At 42.8% G+C, this 19,934-nt stretch overlaps 1 pseudogene; it reads left to right on the top strand.

The window, feature by feature from the left end:
• Positions 1-161: 161 nt before the first annotated feature.
• Positions 162-18,707, top strand: LOC136468520 (achilleol B synthase-like; annotated as a pseudogene).
• The last annotated feature ends 1,227 nt before the right edge of the window (positions 18,708-19,934 follow it).

Consider the following 19,934-nt stretch of genomic DNA (forward strand, 5'->3'; position numbering starts at 1 on the left):
ACTTAGTAAGGAGTTACTATAATCTCGTAAATTAACATAGTAATTATCGCAACTCTAAGTGGCTATAAAATAAGTTATTTTGTAACCAGCTACGGGGCAGTAGTTATTTTGTAAATTAACATAGTAATTACTGATCTCTTGAGGCTTTGGAAGCAGTGATCATGTGGAGGCTGATGGTGGCGCAGGGCGGTGACAGCCCGTGGCTGCGCTCGACGAACAACTTCATCGGACGGTCGGTGTGGGAGTTCGACCCCGACCTCGGCACGCCGAAGGAGCGCGCCGCCGTGGAGAGGGTACGCCGGGAGTTCACCGAGCACCGCTTCTTGAGGAGGGAGTCCGCCGACCTCCTCATGCGCATGCAGGTACTATATATGATTATTTCATATTCATATCATATGGACCGCGGTAGAAATAAACAAGAAAAAAACTCGACACACGAGTAAGATAGCCTCGGGCATTGTGTTTAGACCTTCTCACGTCGAGAAATCCCCCGAACCTCTGCCCCACCAATACACAGTGGTACCGCAACTCCCGTGAGACTAGGCTGGCCTTAGACTTGTGCTTTGGCATGGGGCAGACGAGCGGATTTTTTTCGACGGGCAGATAAAATGCGCCTCCTCCGATCAACAAATCCGTCCCCGAGGGGGTTCAAACTCTGACCAACAAGATGCAAAGCACATAGGCAGACGAACTGGTCTAGCGTTCGCTTGCGAAATAAACAAAAAAATGAAGGCATGAGATGAGACACCCAGTAGCAGACATCTGCAACTGAGTACATTACAGTACGTAAACAGGACACAGGAGGGGAGGTTTGGACCGAGCGGTCGAGGACATATACAGTTGACTTGATAAAACCATCATCATGTTCACTTGATCGTATCTGGCTTATAAGACATGGCTTATCAGTTAATGAATAGTATTTTTCTCTTACACTAAACTAGTCAACGGTACTTTCAGCCATGGCTTATAAGTCAAACCAGCCCAAACGAACAGAACGCATATCTAAAAAAAAAATGGTTTTTTTATTGGTGCAATTACAATTTTACAAGTTTAGAGAAACGCCATTAATATTTATTTATTTGAAAACATGCCATTATAATTTTGCTTTAGCTTGAATCGTGCCATTTTATACGTATTCGACAGTGTTGGGCCCACGTGCAGGTGACTACATGCCAGTGTATTCTCGTACGTCCCAAAATACCCCCGCTACTTCTCTCTTCCTTCCCTCGCTGACGTGTGGGCCCAGACGTCAGCTTCTTTTTCAACCTGTATCGACCGTTGGCCGCCGACCAGTGGCAGGCCCAGGACGAGCCGGCATCCGCCCAGGCCCAGGGCGGCGAGCTCGGCTGGCTCGCGGATCCGGACGGCCACGGGCGCCGGTGGGGTCGATGATGTCTGCTTGCTCTGGCCTTATCCATCCTGACAGTGGCAACTCGCGCAGGGACAGGGCAGGGGCAGCACAGCGCCGCATCTCCAGCAAATTAAAGGTCCTGTGTGGATGCATCAGGCAAAGCAAGAGCGCATGCGCGACGACCGCATGAGCTCCAATCCAACGTGCCGCAACCGGGCCAGGTGACCTTCGTCAGTTCCGAGCCTAGTCCGCAATCATGTCGTGGCCTCCCCCACTTCCTTCACCCGCTGTTGCGCTGAGCGAGAGGCAACAGCTGCGAACCCCAGCGGTGCGAGCACCGGTTCCGTTGGCCGAACGCTTGGAAGCCTGGAACACTGACTCCGGCGGCCTGATGCGACCGAGTCGAGTACGGCTCCGGCGGCCAACCGGTTCAGGCTCGAGACCTCACTGGCGCCGGTGGCCGACCGGATCCGCAAGCCAGCCGAGCTCGCCGAGCTTGCCGCCCTCCAATGGTGGCCAATGGTCGATCTGTCCAGAGGTTGAAGGAGGTGTGGGGCCCACACGTCAGCGAGTGAAGGGAGAGAGAAGCAGCAGGGGTATTTTGGGACATACGAGAATACACTGGCCTGTAGTCACCTCCACATGGGCCCAACACTGTTGAATACGTATAAAATGGCACGATTCAAGCTAAAGAAAAATTATGATGACATGTTTCTAAATAGACGAATAGTAATGACGTTTCTCCAAACTTACAAAATTACAATGGCATCAATCCAAAAAAAAAATCAAAAAAAATATATCTACTTTTGTAAGTTAGAGGCAAACAGACTTTATATTAAAATTATAGAAGTCGATGGAATCTAAAAGTTTATAGTTGACATTTTAAGTTTATCAAATTTTAAAATTTTCAAACGGTCTGAGTCGAATGGAGACATGCTCTTTAACAAAGTTGTAATGCTCGACGAGATATAAAACTTTATAATTGAAACTTTTTTTTTTCATTTGTGATCATTTGGAGGCTAAAATATGCAAGTACAATATAATATTCATAAAAGGAAATACAAAACAATGGTGTCCTAGGTTTAATTAATCACAGGTGAGTGTGCGGCATGATAGTAGTTGGCGCCAGGGCGGAGCTACTTAGACAACGGTGGTGGGTACAGATGCACCCACGTGAAAATGAAAAAAAAATTATATATTATGATCAAAGTACATGTCTACGAGGTAAGTGCACTCCTTTGAATTTTCTCTAGCTCTGTCCCTAAAAATTAGAGCTCACAAAGGTAAAGGCCACAAGTTTGAATCCTCGTGGATGCACTTGATTGCTCAGACACGAGAAAAGAAGTTCTATTTTTCAGCATGTCAATAATTTATTGTGGCCTTTTAACCGGAAACGCAGCAGCCACAGCGGTTGAAAGCTGCAGCGGACGGGCCCAAAATTTACGAGAGCCCCTACAAATAACTCATTTATACCATTTCTACAATCGTTGCTTGGTACAGTAGTGTATTGGAAACCTGTCTTTAAAAATTGATTTTGATTGCTGCTAAAAATCATGGTCCATTCCTTCAAAAAAAAAATCACGGTCCCTGCACGGCGGAAGGGCCCTCGAACGCCTTGACATGTGCCCTGTTCGCTTGAACTCTCGTACCTAGTTTATCTCGATAAGAGAGATAAAACAATACTCACTGTTGCACTGTATCTATCTATACAGTGCAGAAAAACCCAAAGCTGATTGGAGCTTCACTAATAAACAAAGCCTATAAGCTTGATCACAATAAAAAATATGTCACCTGCGTGCATTCCGGTCGAGTCACAAATCTTTTCTTTTCTTCTTTTGCATGCAGTGCGCAAAGCAGAACAAGCAGGGCCGCCGTGGACCAGATGATCTGCCGCCGCCGCACATGAAGACGAAGCTTGAAGAGGACGAGGAAGTCACCGAAGAGATTGTGCTCAACTCCCTGCGGCGAGCTCTGGATCAATTCTCTTCTCTGCAAGCCAGCGATGGCCATTGGCAATTTCAGAGAGTATTTAGTCCAGAAAAAAGATTGGAATTTCAGACAGTAGATATTTAGGCATGTTATGAGGAATTATTAATTTTAGACAATATCACTATTTTGGAACGGATACCTGCTGGTTTAGAGAAAAAACCATGCGATTCGAGGCACCCTCGGGAGGTCTCACCTTCAAAATTAGCGACCAGCCGCAAACTAAGCATAGCATGCAAGGTTCCTTTGGTGGAACCGACCTGCTCAGCGCCCGTTTTGTTTTCCGCCATGCATTGTTGTTTCAGGAGGACCTCCTCTGTCCGCGCACACTGTTGCAGAGTGTTCTTTGGACCTCACTGTACAAGGGTGTGGAGCCAGTGTTGAGCAGCTGGCCTATCAGCAAGCTGAGGGAGAGAGCTCTGACAAAACTCATGGAGCATATCCATTACGAAGATGAGAACACGCAGTATGTCTCCTTGTGCGCTATAAGCAAGGTACTTAATGCGTGGAAGTTGAGGCCTCGCCACCTAATTAAGCGTCTCTCTAATTGAAATGTGTACGTACGTAGCTGGTGCTAACTAACACTAGTTGTTTTGTCGCTCAGCCTCTAAGCATGCTCTGCTGCTGGGTGGAAGATCCGAATTCAGACGCATTCAAGCGGCACCTTGCGAGGATACCTGATTTCTTGTGGCTTTCAGAGGATGGCATGAAGTCAAAGGTATAAACTTCCTCTTCTTATGCACTTGTATGCTTGCTAGCAGTAAGTAAGTATACTGTAAAATCTAACGTCACTTGGGGTTCGTCCCTTCTTCTATAAACTTTATTATCTGGATCCTGCAGTATTGCTAGCCCATTAAGTTCACTCGCATGCTCAGTTCCTTCTCATTCTGCTATACACTCTTTTGTCATTTTTAGCAAATTGGGTTTTGGAGATAAGAAATGGTCTATTCGTAGCATGTTTGTGAATTATAGAGACGCTACGTCGTATTGCAAGGGATAGATGGTCCATATGTGCATTGTTAAACTATGGATTAGTTTAATTTAATATAGATCAAATCATTTGAACTTGTGGTCGAGTGTGTTTTGGTACGCTGCAAAGCAGACTGGGCATATGTAATTGAAATGTTAGAAGGTATCTGTTAATTGATCTCTACCAATAGGTATTGGGCTCTTGGATCTGCGCCATGATCGGGGACGCCAACCCTAATATGGTTGGTGGGCCCCTGTCGTACAACAAGGAGAGGTGGAGATCAGGACTTGAACTACGAGGTTGACCTGAACCGTCGTAATCACCTACAGAGAAACACTAATCCGATCTAAAGAAGGGTGTTACCAGCGACGGAAAGCCCTACCGACTTCGCCGTCGCCTCTGCAGTGCCACCACCAGGACGCTGTACCTCGCGTCACCGTAGGGACTGCGACTGCACTTCATCTCCGGTCGTTGCGGGCGCACTAGCTACCAAGGTACACCAACAGATGTTTGTTCTAAACCCTAGGTGCATTTCATATCATTTATTTTTGTTCATTCCATTACAGATTAGCGCATAGAGCATATTTCATCGTCACGGTCAATTACCGATAGATTTAACAGCTACAACACACCACTCTGTTCTGAAATAGATACTTAACTTTGGGCCTTCTTTTGTTCAGGAATTATAAGCTTTTCCTTAAACCCATGCTAGCTACATGTTCTCTGAACACGTTGTGTGGTAAGCCTTTTGTAAGCGGATCCACGAGCATCTTTTTGGTACTTATACGCTCAAGACTTATGACATGATTTCGGACTTTATCTTTCACAACATAATACTTTATGTCAATGTGTTTGGCAGTACCACTTGACTTATTGTTGTGAGCATACTGTACTGCCGGATTATTATCGCAGTATAACTTAAGTGGTCTATAGATGTCGTCAACCACCTTCAAACCGGGTATGAACTTCTTTAGTCAGTTCACCTGCCCCGTTGCCTCATAACACGCTACAAACTCGACATACATTGTGGACGATGTAGTGACGGTTTGCTTTGAGCTTTTTCATGAAATAGCTCCCCCCTGCGAGAGTGAATACATATCTAGACGTAGATTTTCTATCATCTCCCGCATAATCAGAATCAGAATATCCCACTATATGGAGTGAATCTGATCTTCTATACGTCATCATGAGGCTTTTCGTTCCTTGCAAATAATGCAAGACTTTCTTTACCATTTTTCAGTGTTCTGTTTCAGGATTGCTCTGGAATCTGCCAAGTAACCTGGTAACAAATGCCAAGTCAGGGCGTGTACATACTTGAGCATATTGCAAGCTTCCGACAGCTAAAGCATATGGAACCGTTTTCATTTGATCGATCTCATATTGGTTCCTGGGGCATTGAAAATCTCCATATTTGTCGCCCTTGACTATAGGAGCAGGTGAGGGACTACATTTGTGCATACAGAATTTCTTTAAGATCTTTTCTATGTATGCCCTTTGTGACAGTCCTAATACCCCTTTACTTCTATCTCGGTGAATCTCGATTCCTAGAACGAACGAAGCTTCACCAAGATCTTTCATATCAAATTTTGAGGACAAAAACTTCTTTGTCTCCAGTAGTAGACTGACATCACTACTAACAAGTAAGATATCATCCACATACAGAACAAGGAAGATAAACTTCCCATTCTTAAACTTTGCATAGACACAATTGTTCTCTACATTCTCTTTAAACCCAAAATTCCTTATTGTCTGATCAAACTTCAAGTACCACTGTCTTGAAGCTTGTTTTAATCCATAAATAGATTTCTTTAGGTGGCATCCCATTCGTTCTTTTCCTTCCATGATAAAACATTTCGGTTGTGCCATGTAAACATTTTCCTCCAAGTCTCCATTGAGAAATGCCATCTTTACATCTATCTGATGTAATTCTAAATTGTAATGTGCCACTAATGCCATTATGATTCTGAAGGAATCCTTACATAAGACTGAAGAAAAGGTCTCATTGTAATCAATCCCTTCTCTTTGCGTAAAGCCTTTTGCCACAAGTCGCGCTTTATATCTTTCTATATTTCCTTGAGAGTCAAGTTTTGTTTTGTAGACATATTTACAGCCTACTGTTTTGGCTCCTTTAGGAATTATTTCCAAGTTCCAAACTTTATTGGCATTCATAGATTTCATTTCATCTTCCATGGCCTCAAGCCACTTTGATGAATGATTACTTCTTATGGCTTCTTCAAATGAGGTGGGATCATCCTCCATTTGAAATTCCTCAGTGTTGTATACTTCATAGTCAGCAGGAATAGCTGATTTTCTAACTCTTTGAGACCTTCTAAGGCCTCCACATTTGGCACATCCTCTGTTTGAGGCTGTTGTTGCTCCCCCTCATGTGTGGCAATAGGTTATACAGGATCCTGAAGAACATGTTCCTCATCGTCATTCATTGTTGCCACAGGCGAAATAACAACAGGTGTTGGCACCACAGTATCTTGCACTGTCAGTGCAGCGACAGCAGGTAGTGAGAAAAATGGCTCATGAATTATCGGAGTGGGCGCATACACCCGCTTCTCTTCAAGGTCAATTTCTCGAGCTACCATGCTCTCCCTCATCATTTCATCCTTAGGAAGACAACGTGTCTTGTTTCCACAAACTTTATATGTCTGTCTGGACAGTAGAAACAAAAACCTTTTGACTTTTCTGGATAGCCAATGAAATGGTAACTTACTATTTTAGGATCTAGCTTCCCAATATTTGGGTTAAATACTTTAACCTCAGCAGGACTTCCCCCCCCATGTAAGTGGTTTAGTGAGGGTACTCTTCCTGTCCACAACTCATACGGTGTTTTGGGCACCGACTTACTTGGTACTCTATTGAGAATATGAATGGTGGTTTTTAACGCCTCCATCCATAGGCTCAATGGTAAGGTGGAGTAACTTATCATACTGCGCACCATATCCATCAGGGTACGATTGTGTCTTTCCACTACTCCATTCTGCTGAGGTTCGCCCGGTGTAGAATACTGGGCCACTATGCCATTCTCCTGTAAGAACCTTGCAAAAGGTCTAGGAACTTGGTCATATGGGGTATGCCGACCGTAGTACTCCCCCTACGGTCGGACCTGACTATCTTAATCTTTAAATTGTGTTGGTTTTCAATTTCTGACTTAAATATCTTAAATCTATCCAATTCTTCTGTTCTTTCTTTGATTGGATAAATGTAGCCATAATGGGAGTAATCATCTATGAATGTTATGAACGAATCATAACCATCCACACTCTTTACAGGAAACTGACCATAGATGTCTGTGTGAATAATCTATAAAATTCCTGCGCTTCGTTTAGCTCTAATGGAGGAAGAATATTATTCTTAACTAGTCTTTCTATTCTTCCCCTCGAAATATGGCCTAAACGACAGTGCCATAATTTCGACGACGCATCGCGAGCTCTCTTATGCCACTATTTCCAGAGTAACACTCTATCACCAGTTGCTTTATCAGCTGGGTAGCATACGTCTTTGAAGAGCCAATGAACTGATTCTTTATTCTATCGAGGTACTCGATGACCGTGTCACACTCTAGGATTGAACCCACAATTGCAGGCTCAATCGTGTTCTTTATCACAGCCAAATATTTCTTATTGGTAGTGACCCACTTCCTATACTCAAGGTCATAGGACATCTTTTGGGATTCAAAATCTCTCTCTTTAGTTGCCCAAGCGGTATCAGCCTCGTTTGTCTCCCTCACCGGTGCCACAGGCTCAGTGGAACACGGTGAGGTGACTACCCAGTCCATCTCAGCCAAGATAAAGGCTAGGTCAATTTTTTTCTTAACATAAAAAGTAACAACAATTGTATGCCTTGATTCCACCGTTGGTCAAAATTAAAACATACAACTGTTCTTATACACTAATTCTACATCACTGTTGGGCATAAATAGAATTAATGCATAAAGTCATTAAAATTATGATATTGTTATTAACAACGTTGGTCAGAAAATAACAACATCATAATCATGTCAAAATCTCTTTTTCTCTAATTAAATATCACATTGGTTGATTACGATATTGTTATTAACAACGTTGGTCAGAAAATAACAACATCATAATCATGTCAAAATCTCTTTTTCTCCAATTAAATATCACGTTGGTTGATTACGATATTGTTATTAACAACGTTGGTCAGAAAATAACAACATCATAATCATGTCAAAATATCTTTTTCTCCAATTAAATATCACGTTAGTTCAAAATAACTGGAGAATAAACAATTTCTTTAGCAGCGGAAAACGTATACTCAATTTCTTGAATTTTACCCACAGGGAAAAATTACTTTTTCTATTTTCTTTGAGCTATTTTTCATTTTTCCAGTTAGGCCCTTGGATCTGCGCCCTGATCGGGGGCGCCCAACCCTAATATGGTTGGTGGGCCCCTGTCACACATCACTATAAAAGAAGAGATGGGGATCAGGGCTCGAACTACGAGGTTGACCTGAGCCGCCATAACCACCTACAGAGAAACACTAATCCGATCTAAAGAAGGGTGCTGCCAGCGATGGAAAGCCCTACCGACTTCGCCGTCGCCTCTGCAGTGCCACCACCGGGACATTGTACCTCGCGTAGCTACCAAGGTACACCAACAGATGTTTGTTTTATCCACTAGATCTATACCTAGGGTTTAGAACTTCCTAACAGTATCGTCATCACAGGAAGAAATTTTGACATCTTATCATGATAGGTATACGATGGCTATCAGAGTTGGGAGACTGCATTCAGAGAAATTGGCTATTATAGGACTCCAAACGTTGGGTTTCTCTATAATAAGACTCCTAACATTTGTTTCTCCGAAATAGGACTCCAAACAATTACAATAAGCTCTAATAACATTTTGGGCCATTTTAATCTCTTTTAACATCTAAATACATGTATTTGTTCCCAACGTGACCGTTTTACCCTTCAGTGTTTTGAAGGTGATTGTTTTGTCGTTTTGAAAAAAAAAGTCACTGCTTGCTTCCGACGGCCCTTGGCCTTGGCTGGGCGCTGCCTTGGCTGGCTGGCCATGGCCTTTGCTGGCTGGCCGCAGGTGCCTTGGCTGGCTGGCCGTGGCTGGCTGGCTGTGGCCATGGCTGGCTGGCCAAAACTGCCTTGGCTTGCTGGCCGTGGCAAGCCATGTACAGTTACAAGTAATATATGTACAGTTCTAAGTAATATATAACAAGGTTCCAAGTAATTTATAACAAGAATTGATTCATACACAATTACAAGTAATATATAACGGCAAGAATTTAGCAACGAGTTCATCTTATAAAACCATATTTGTAGCATAAACAAGTTCATCTCAGAAGACCATAATGTAGTTTCAAACGAAATCAATGTCATATGAAATAAATCATGAGGTTATATCTCATCACAACTAAAATGCTCCATCATCAAATGTTTAGCTTTCTCCTTTTTGGAGTCATCTTTTTTGGTGGCACCGGGGTAGGCATCCTCACGGGGCTAGCGTTGTCAGTTTGTGAAGATGTGCCCTCTCCAAGTAACATCGCTAGCTTGCTGCACATAAATACGATCGGCAATTAGATGTATATATAAAACAATTATTCTGTACAGTAAATGTGTTAATATTTCTTACCTTCTAGTGACCCTTCCTGGACTATCTCGTAGAATTTCATCCCTTGTTGGCCTCCGTGGGGTGCTAGGTTCCGCCGGTCCTTCTTTTGTGACATTCTTCCTAGGTTGCCTACGCTTCCTACAAGTGCTGAAATAAGTTAATATTCACATTATATGGGCACTTGGAACTAGCTTGTTGATAAAGAAAATCATCAATTACCTCTTTTTTGCGGTCCCATTATATGGGCACTTGGAACTAGCTTGTCTGTGGCCTTTTTCTCCGCATCTTTTGCAAGTCATAGGTCCTCTGATCATCTTCTATCCCTTTGCATTTGTTGGAACAGTATCATTATCACCTTCACCCTCATCCCATCCCTTCTCACCTTCAACCTCATTGGTAGATTTTCCTTTCTTCCTGTGTCCACCTTCATCCCATCCCTTGATTCTTAGTTTCCTCATTCTTCCAACAGATAATTTAGCTAGAGGTGCACCAACGCCAAATGGTAGGTCAACATGTGGCCACTGTGTTTTATCTGTCATTGGCTCAATCTCTCTACCATAAGTAGTTCTAAATCTACTCACAGAGTAGTAGTCATGCACAAACTATTCTAGATCCACTCCTCTTTGGCGGGTTGCATAGGCCAGTACATGTTGACATGGCTTACCAGTGTGCTGCCATTCTAGACAAGTACATGTTCTTTGGCCTAGCTTGACAATATGCCTCACAGAAATGGCGCCGCTATGGTCCCACACCTCTGCACTCCAGTTAGAACATGGTACAATTTTCAAGTGCCCCAAACCTCTAGTGTTTGCCCTTAGCTGAACCATAATAGATGGGAGTATCCTGCCTTCAGGTAGCCTGTATGCAATAATTCTTCTCTTGTTCCACAGTACCATGATCATTTCTCTGATTTTATCAGCAAGGTCAGCAACCGGTAAGTCCTTATGGTCTCTAATCCAGTTATTAAATGTCTCAGCAATGTTACTAGTTATATAGTCACACTTAATTTCTGGATTGAAACCACACCTGTACCATAATAGCTTATGATTGGCCTGTAACCATTGCACTGATGCAGCTGATTCACTTATCATTTTTGCTATATTATCATAGAAAATCTCCTCTGTGTAAGCTCTTGCAGCAGGATATATTTGGCCAAACCCTCTAAATCTCTTCTTGAAGTTTCTAACCATATGATAAAAGCATTCCCTTTGCTCTGCATTGGGGAATACATTCTTCACTGCATTCTCCAAGCCCTTGCAAGCATCGGAACAAACAGCAAGGAGTGGAAGATCACCTATAGCTTTCTTTAATTGTTCCATGAACCAAGTCCAGTTGTCTGTTGTTTCCTGAGCTATGAAGCCATAAGCGACTGGATACATCCAATTGTGACCATCAACTCCTACTGCTGCAGCCAAATGACCATTCCACCTCCCATTAAGTGCTGTAGCATCTACGCTCAAATGAGGCCTACAACCTTCCAGGAATCTATCAATGCATGGTTTCAGGGCACAGAAAAAATGGTGGAAATATATCTCACCATCTACCTCAAGAAGATCAATCTCAACGACACTCCCAGGACTCTGCTTCATCACCTCGGCCTTCCACCTAAACAATAGCTCAAAGCTATCTGACCATTTCCCATAAATCTCTTCAAGAGCTCTTTTTTTACCCCGCTGTACAGTGTCATATCCAATTGAACACCTATGCAGTGGGTTTGTCTCCAACCTCGTTTTTAGTTCCTTGGTACCAATGTTTGGTTCAACTCTAAGGATATCCATAGCCCTGCTAGCTACCCACTTGCAACTTGGAGTTGTAACCTGCATCCTCTGGCTAGACACACATTCATGTTTATCAACTAACACGGTTACCTACAAAAACAAAAAAAGATATTAAATTTTATAACAAGACGAATGATTGAATTAAGTGATACAAAAAATATTTTACCTCCACAGTAGAGCTGCCATCCAGTTTAGAGCCATTTATCCTCCAAGGACAAGGGCCCGTCGATTCATCACCAGACTTGCAAAAACCCCTATATTTCTTCGTAGTTGACTTCTCTACTCCTAAATGGAACTCCTTCTTGATGGCATATGTCCGCACCGCCAACTTGAACTCTTCCATTGTTGGGTACTGTGTCCCAACCTCCAATGATGGGTTGTTCTTATCATATGAAATGACAATCTCACCCGGTACAACATCACTAGTAGGAATGGCAGCACCATCAACATCTTCACCAAGCTCATTATCATTGCCTTGTTCATCCATTCGACGATCAAATCCTTGTGTAGGTATATTTGATGTGCCCTCATCTGCCAAGCCTAAAAGCTCGCACATTTGACTCTCGCTCATAAGTTCAATTCGTCCCTCATCATCACGTGTCTCCACAATTTGTAATGTTGTCCAATCAACTCTTTCCATATTTTCCACATCATTTACTTGAGACCTATAAACAAGAGAAACCTACTTTTACTACTGTCTTCTACTGAACCGAAAAAAAGACAGGAAGTGGTATGATCTACTACTGTACTGGTATGATCTACCACTATTAAAGTCCAGCCAAACAAATCTGCAGGCGTTTCTTTTTCTTTCATAGACAGGAAGTGGTATGATCTACTACTGTACTATCTCCAATATTTACTACTGGTATGATCTACTGCTGGTATGAAATAAGAGATCAAGTGCATCGATTTTATACCTTTCCACTTCAAGAACAGGCAGGTTGTACTCTATTGCCGGATGACAAACAGTAGGAAGCAGTGACCTTGCATGGGCAACGGCATCTATGGGCAGCACTTGGCCATCTCCACCTTGGCCGGCGTTGGCCAGCCGTCCAGCGCCCTCCGCGGCCAGCCCTAGGGCGCCCGGCGACAGTTGCTGCCCATCAGCGGCCGCGTCCAGACCTCCTATAGGCGTGGCCGCCCGGCCACCAGCAGCAGGGGCCGTGGCCAGACCTCCCGCGGCCACCAGGCCACCAGGGGCGGCTAGGGCTAGGGCTTCCACGTCTTCGGTCCTCCCTGCGTCCAAGAAGATGAGCCGCGCGGGATCATCGGCAGGCGGCGGTTCTCCTCCATCCATGGAGGGCGACGGCGTGGGGAGGGGTGGAGAAGTGAAAGGCGGCGGCGTGGAGGAGTGAAGGCGGCGCGGCGTCGATGAGTGAAGGGCGCGGCGGCGGTAGACGAAGAGACCACGTACTGGCCACGAGGAGATGATGGATCGGTGTGTAATACAGAAGGGCAATACGGTCATTATCAGAAAATACATGTATTTGGGAGATAAGAAAAATGGTTAAATGTATCAAAATGTCATTATAGCTTATTGTAATTGTTTGGAGTCCTATTTCGGAGAAACAAACGTTAGGAGTCTTATTATAGAGAAACCCAACGTTTGGAGTCCTATAATCGCCAATTTCTCCTGCATTCATAATTCAAGCATTCTGTGCTACAAATCTTGTACACGAGTATGGTCCAACTGTTCAGAGAGCCCATGAGTTCATAAAACGTTCGCAGGTTTTTTTTTATCTCCACATCATCTAAGACAAATAAAGCAATAACCATTGCCAAAAAAAAGAAGTAATACAAAGTGCATGTTCTTACTTGAAGGTTATGAAAAATTATCCTGATGGCCTAAGTTACCGGCGTTATCATATAGCAAAGGGTTCATGGACTCTTTCGTCTGCAGACAACGGATGGGGTGTATCTGATACTACAGGAGAAGCGCTTCAGGTCACTATATCCTTCTTTAGTTTTTCTTATCTTAATTTAGACAAGTGAATCTGGTTAGTATGGAATCGGTATCAAATAATTTAACCTTAATTATTTTTTGAAAGAACCAGAAGGAGAACTGCCTATTGTATTAAAAATAGGGAGACGCCCAACAGGGCATTGTACAAAGTTATATGCACAAGTCGAACGTAAGCTCAGGAAAACAAATCCATTAGCACAAGAAGAAAAACACAAAGCTCACATACTCTCTACTTAACCATACCTTAATTATTGACTATAGAATGTAATAGAATAACCAAATGATTAGCTTGATCTGTTGTTTATGCTCATGGTTTCTAAGATATCTATTTGAGAAATTCTTATTTTACATAACTTCATTTCCAGGCTGTACTGTTACTATCAAAGATCTCAAGCAAGATTGTTGGTGATCCAATGCAAAGAGACAGGTTGCATGATGCTGTTGATTTCCTTCTATCTCTGGTGGTAAGGAGTCAAGTCATATAACATGATCTTGTAATCTCCTAGCTCTTTCATTCATAACCCTAAAAATTTTAACAATGCCAAGCAGTCTGTTTACGTATGGAATCTAAATGTAAATGGCGCAATTTGGGATTATTGATACAGATTGATTATGGCCTTCCAATTTAACGGGACAGTGGGCTTAAATATATGCTAATAGTTTTACATTGTAATCAAAATCTACATGACCCTCTAAATTATTTTCTGTGTTGCCATGGTTCTAAGCTGCGAAAATTAATGGATAATGGTTTTACTTTGTAGAACAAAGATGGTTCCCTTTCAGCATATGAGTGCAAAAGAACTTATTCTTGGGTAGAGGTAAGTTTCTACATATTGTGGTACTAGGTAACAACAGACAAGGTAGGGGCATATTGCCTTGTAATAGTTGGACTTCTCCTGTCAAGAAGATACTCTGATTGAAGCTCATTTTGTAGCCCAAAGCCCTTTATCGAATGGATGCTTTGATTGCTCCCTAGATAGGATCGTATTGCTAGCATTTATAGAACCAAGCTTACAAATATCACACGCCAAACCGACTGTACTCTAATACTACTAACCAACTCTAATACATCTCTAGTCTCTAATGTTTGCTAACTATGTACTTAACTATGTTACTAATAGGACTTCTAACCAAAACAATAGACTCTTTGCTAATACAAGACTCTGACTACTAATCCTCATCCTCTTCTAGTTGGACTCTGCTGCAGACCTGTAACCCATCACACATCAGGCTACTGCTCTTATACATTTCCCTTGCTTCCATAGTGTAGCCTCTGTAATTTTCAATGGTGATGCAGCGCTTAATGTTCACAGTACACCGCACTATTCAATTGGTTAATTAGTTCTGCATAGTTATGTGTTCAAAGATATGCATAAATTAAAGACATCGAACAACTATTTCTTTTATGCTGACCCTTGTGCCAGAATCAGTCAAACTTGGTGGGGAGTGACTAGAGTTCTGCATTGGTGTGTGTAGCTAGAGAGACAAATGCAACTTGCCTGTCATTCTCTTCCCCTTACAATGAGGAGTTTCCTAACATTCTTGAACTGATTTTTAGAATCTTATAATTAAAAGTTCCTTAGTTGTATTTTGTATCAAATGATGTTGATTATTTGTCTAGTTCCACTACATTGATATATTCTTTTATATTAATCACCTAGGTCCTCAGCCCTTGTGAGAATTTTCCAAACGTGGCTGTTGATTACCCGTAAGTTATATATCTCAATTGACGTTTTCTAGCAAAAATTTCACTTGCGTAAAAGAAAAATTAATTCATGTTGTGTCGTGACTTTATAGGTACCCAGAATGCACTTCTTCGGTGCTTCAAGCTTTGGCATTGTTCAAAGAATTGTATCCTGGTTACCGTACACTAGAGGTAGAAAATGTATAGCAAAGGCAGCAGAATTTATTGAGAGCAAACAAGAAGAAGACGGCTTGTGGTTCGTCATAATGCAATATTTACTTTCTTACCTCAAACCCTTCTTTCCAAATGATATGTAGTTTTAGTTTTGTCCTAGGTCAAATTTGTCAAACTTTGACCAAGTTTAAAGAAAAATATATTGGCATCTACATTACCAAAATAAATGCAATGCACTATCAAGACATGTTTCTTGGTAGATTTTAATGAAACTAATTCATGTCGTAGATGTTGGGTGCATTTTTTTTATAAACTTGGTCAATGTTAGAGAAGTTTAGCTTTGGATAAAATTAAAACAACCTACAATTTGAAACGGCGGGAGTACATTTTAACAGTAAAAACTCATTTAATTGTTTTACAGGTTAGGCACTTGGGCTGTATGTTTCACCTATGCAACCTTCTTTTCGGTTAAAGGACTAGTTGATGCTGGAAAAACATATGAGAATAGCTCTTCCATCAAGAATGCATGCCACTTCCTATTGTCAAGGCAGCTTATTACTGGTGGATGGGGAGAAAGCCATGTCTCCATTAGAACTCAGGTAATCAATTTGCCCTCTAATTCATTGGACCCTTCCTTTTTCGCTGCGTGGTAAGGACACATTTTAATCAATTGTTTTTGTTGAAATTACTACTAAGAAATTGGCACATAAGACACTTTCTAGTGATACCTGCTAGTTGGCATGGATCTAATAATTTCTTTTGGACCTTTCTTTTTCCAACCGTGCTGGTTTATAATCTTTTTTTTTGTAATTTTAGTACAATGCTAGTTCATTAGGATATAAAGAGCTTCTGCATTTATCATGGCTTAACTTATGTTTTATTCATTGACAAATTAAACAGGTTTATGAAAATATCAAAGGTGACCGTGCTCATGCAGTGAACACTGCTTGGGCAATGCTGGCTTTACTCTATGCTGGACAGGTATGCTTATTTGTTATTTCTGCACTTAGTTCTTGACTAGAAAAATTCAGTCCATGATATATTCTTGATCTTTACTGGAATAACTGATGGAGAGGGATGCAACACCGCTGCATCGTGCTGCAAAAGAACGGATCAATATGTAGTTGGAAACAGGAGAGTTTCCCCAACAAGTAGGTGTAATTTGCATTTTATTTGTGTTTTTTTTCTTCTAAAACACTCCTCACTTGTGGGGATGAAACCGGATGTTCTTCCATTATCTAAAAAAACAGGAGAACTGTCTATCTTTATATAAATACAAAAAAAGGGAAAATAATCTCATACAAAACAACCTCCACCCTGGCTAGAAGGTATAATGAGGTTACAAGCTAAAACCAGAACAAGTCATATGATAAATACAAAAAAAAAGGAAAATAATCTCATACAAAACAACCTCCACCCTGGCTAGAAGGTATAATGAGGTTACAAGCTAAAACCAGAAAAGGTCATATGATATATATAGAGATTCAACCGGTGTCATGGGGTCGAAACCACATGAAGCATGTTGTTCGAGTCGGTGTCAGAGTACGGGTCTCCGGTGGCTCGGGTGGACTCAAGAACACAAGAATCACGCAGAGAAGACGCAACGGTTTATCCTGGTTCGGGCCAATTCGGTCCCTCCGTCCAGTAGCTGATGATCCTTATACTCAAGAGCACCCAAAATTGGGAGGTTACAACAGAGTGTAAAGGAAGAGATTCGGTAGGGGGTTAGCTCGGTGCTAATCCTAAGATTACCTCGTCGCCGGTGGAGCCTTCCCCCTCATCAGAGAGGAGGAAGACGACGGGATGCTGTGGAGGAGCTATCGGTGCCCCTCTGTGGGTTGGGTTGCTCTCGGTGTGGAGCTGAGGCGGATGGAATGGAATGGAGTGTCTGGTGATCGATCTGGGATCCCCCCTCCTAGGTCCGACCTTATCCCTTATATAACGAGATAAGTCAGGTACATGGCGGTTTGGGGTTCTAGTCTACGGTCTACATGCGCCGGAGTCTATGAGGGTCTTGCAGCGGTGCGCCATGGACCGTGGCGGTGTCGTGGAGCCGAAGAAGCCTTGGGCGTCGTCCGATTGCTCTGTTCTGACACTCTGCGTGTCAGGCTGTGTTGGCTTGGACCGGCCTCCCCCAGGTGTGACCTTCTGGAGTCTTCTTAGTGGCGAAGGAGGTCGGCTCCAGGGGCTGACGTGCGGGCCCGGAAGCCCCCAAGCCCCCAGAGGCCGAGGAAAAGCTTTGTCTTCTTATGTCACGCCCCGAACGTGACCCTATCGGAGGAGCAGCTGGCAGGGCCAAGCCTAGGGAGCGGCGCCGGGGAGCCCCAAAGCATCGGTAGCTCAGGGCTCGTCTTCTTGTGCCCGGGCCTTGGCTGGCATCGTTAGCCGGGTAGGAGCCAAGGGCCGGGCTCGGAGATGCCGTAGATCGGGAGCCCAAGGCTCGTGGGAGCCCCCGAGCCCCAGGTGGAGGCTATGGCCGAGTCAGGCTCGGCCGGATCTCTTTGCCAGAGGGTGCGCGCGAGTGTGCCCGATGGGCATAGCCCCCGGGTGATCCCAAAGGGGTCGGTCGAGGGGTCTTCTTTGGTTGGGAACCATTGGACCTGAGGCTTAACATACACATATGTTAGAATCTCGTCACCCAGCCAGAACAAAAAGACTCACACTAGACCTTCAACATGACCTTCTATATTACCACAACCACATCTCATCTTTGAAGAATTGTTGGGCAGATGGCAAAGAAGGGGATGCACCATCAATTGCAACCCGATTTCTATGATTCCATTGGGTCCAAGCCCCCATGATCACAATGCTATTAAACCCTCTTTGGGCCTTCCCAACTTCTTTTACTTTTCTCCACTAGTTTGTGTTTGTTGTAGCACTTGCTTCATGTAGAAATTTTATTTCTCATGTTGGCAACTTCTTTAAATAAGTTCTTTAGGCACAATGCATAGACATTCTAGGGGTTTGGATCCATCAACCTTCAGTGCTATATATAATATGCATATGGTATTGGTCTTTAATTACTTGAGGTACATCTAGTCTTCTAACTATGCTTACATTTTGATGATATAGGAACATGTTGGAAGCTACAACTGTGCAGTTATCTTCAATTACCCTAACTACCGCAATGCATTCCCCATTTGGGCTCTTGGAGTATACCGTCGACATCTTCGTGCAAGGAAGAGAAATGACTTCATGTGAGCATAACATGGTCACAAACAGGTGCATCGCTATATTGAACTTTGGCATATATACTTGAACAATGCTACAAAACATTGCCTTAAACAAATCCACATAGTTGTATCTCCAAAGACAAGCAAAATGATATTTGCTTTCATGTATTAATGTATCACAAATACTTGTAATAATGTGAGACTGTAAGATTATAGCTATGTATGTATGTTGATTTGTTTCAAAAAAAAAGATGTATGTTGCTGAACCCACCTGCTACGTCCTAGAACACAATAGGTGCATGTAGAATCATGAAAAAAAATGTTGCGACAAAAAAGACCAAAGGAATCAAATAGCATATCCTTGTTAGATACTTTCAACGATGATGTGGTATCAGTTCATTTCATCTATGCATGTCCTGCATCTCAGCTTAGAGTTTTCCTATATCTGTACTGCTCTAAATGTTGTGGTGGCTTTCTACATTTGGTGCTTTAAGTCTGGAGATTCTTGGAGTATTTACAAATACCGTTGTTGCATCATTATTTAATTCTGAGTTCAAAGTGTTACGTTATGGGAAGTCAAGTTTTCAAGAAATGACATAGTTGATCTTCGTAAGCCCTTTTCTGCATGACAATTTTTCAGATTGAGTTATATTGTTATGCTACAAGCCTCTAACTAGTGGCGATTTGGTGATGGAGGGGCTGTTGTGAACGCATTGAGACCTCTAGTTCGGATTTCGATGATTGATGAGCACAAGGATATGTGATTAACTTTGTTTTGTAAGGACACGACAATGGGTTAGTCACATTGATGCCACTTTGTTACCTTGCCCCCTAGAGATTGGACTTGGGTAGACATGCGAATTCCCACAAAAACATACGGGTCAAATGCAGAAATGGCATGGCTCAGGATGGGATTCAACCTACTTGGAGTGCCTACTATTTGGTTCATGTCCGGGCCAGTTTGGTTGGTGACCAAAACCTGCCACCTGAAAGGTTCGTCGTGCCACAATTTCTTCGGCAGTCGTTTGGTTCGTTACCACATCTATGGCACACCACACTTTCTTAGCACCCTGCTCCACATGTTATAGACTCATTTCGTGCCAAACATTGCCACAAGTAGGGCTTCGATTTTGGTCGCCACACTTTCTTTGGTAGCCACAGTTTGTCGAAATTTAGACGTGGCAAGTTTTGATCACCAACCTACGTCTAACTTTCAGCAAACTGTGGCAACCACCGAAAGTATGGTGAGCAAAAA

This window comes from Miscanthus floridulus, chromosome 8 (assembly GCF_019320115.1).
Source record: "Miscanthus floridulus cultivar M001 chromosome 8, ASM1932011v1, whole genome shotgun sequence".
Classification (NCBI taxonomy): Eukaryota; Viridiplantae; Streptophyta; class Magnoliopsida; order Poales; family Poaceae; genus Miscanthus; species Miscanthus floridulus.